The sequence below is a fragment of the Frankliniella occidentalis genome, unplaced genomic scaffold (assembly GCF_000697945.3).
Source record: "Frankliniella occidentalis isolate FOCC.00 unplaced genomic scaffold, Focc_3.1 Scaffold81, whole genome shotgun sequence".
In the NCBI taxonomy this organism is placed as follows: Eukaryota; Metazoa; Arthropoda; class Insecta; order Thysanoptera; family Thripidae; genus Frankliniella; species Frankliniella occidentalis.
In genome coordinates, this window is record NW_026267211.1 from 77358 (window position 1) to 78706 (window position 1349).

Genomic DNA, 1349 nt, shown 5'->3' on the forward strand with positions numbered 1-1349 from the left:
TACTTCACTGCAGCGACCTGGTGTCTTATACAAATTCGTACAGGGTGTATCTCCGAATGCACTCCAGTGATAAAGGACCCCCAACCCCTTTCACCAATAGCCCTTCCCCGCACGACCCCCGTGGGAAAATGTCGGCGGTTGGAATATGATAGGTCTGTGATTGGGAAATCGAGTTTCTCTACGCTCCCTCTGCGCGCGTGTGTGACAGAGCGAGAAAGAAAATGTGTAACGATAAAAAAACGACAAAATGCTTGCTAGGTGATGCTGCAACGGGTCTTTGCAAAAGCTCGGATCTGATAGTGCGAACGTGAAACAGGAATGTATTCATGTTCATGTACTAACAAAACTACTCCAATATTCTTTACATAATAAAAAGACGACATTTTAGCACCGAATTTAGCTTGTTTTGAACCGTTGAAGCATTTGCCGGGCATAGTCTCTGGGACGAGCTACCTTAAGTGTGCGCTGGAGCGGACCGGAAGAAGCAAGGCAGCCGGAAGCGGATCGGGCCGGATGTTGGCGGCGGGGAGGGTCCGGCAGTCTCCGGGAGCAGCGCACTCCCCACCCTCTCATCCTCGGCCCTCCCCAGTTTGAGCAAGACCCTCTCGCCGTGTGCCGCGTCGCCCATCGATAGCACCATCGGGACCCACCGCACCCCGCCCCGCCCTGCCGCGCCCCGCCCCGCACCACCACGCCACGCCTGGCCTGCATCGATTAGGTTAGGTTTCGCGGGGTCCGTCCGAGTGCGTCAGAGCAGATTCATCTTCTGTCCAGCCTCCCGGGAGCGGCGGAACTTCTGCTCTCATTTTCAGCACGCGCGGCGCCGCGGTGCCCCGCCCCACCCCGCTCCACCCCACCCCGCCTTGCCACGCCGCGCTGCGTTACGGCCGTGCGCCTTCAGCAGTCATCGTCTCGGTTGCAGCGCCGAGGCGCGCTCCTCCTCGTTCGAGTGAATTATGCGAAGATGAAAGTGGTTTGGAGAGAGAGAGGGTGGGGAGGGAGGAGTGGGTGGAGCTCCGGGCGCACGGCGCACCAGGTGCTCCCCTCATCCGTCAACATCGGGCAAATCCAGACCGCCACGCTGGGCCGCCAGCGCACCTCGGCCGCGTCCGGCCCGGAGCGAAAACTTTAGCGCGAGATGAATTGCTCTCCAAGTAAACTCCAATAACAGAGGGTCAAAAAAGGCATTTCGAAATTAATTACCTGAGTCTAATTAAGAATTTACTCGTCTGCACGCGCACCCCCACCATCAAAACAACAACAATCCGTCTACTTTCGAAAGTTATTGTAGTGTACCTAACGCATAGGGGAGGGTGTAGCTTTCGGCTCTCAACATATAGCACCTTTAG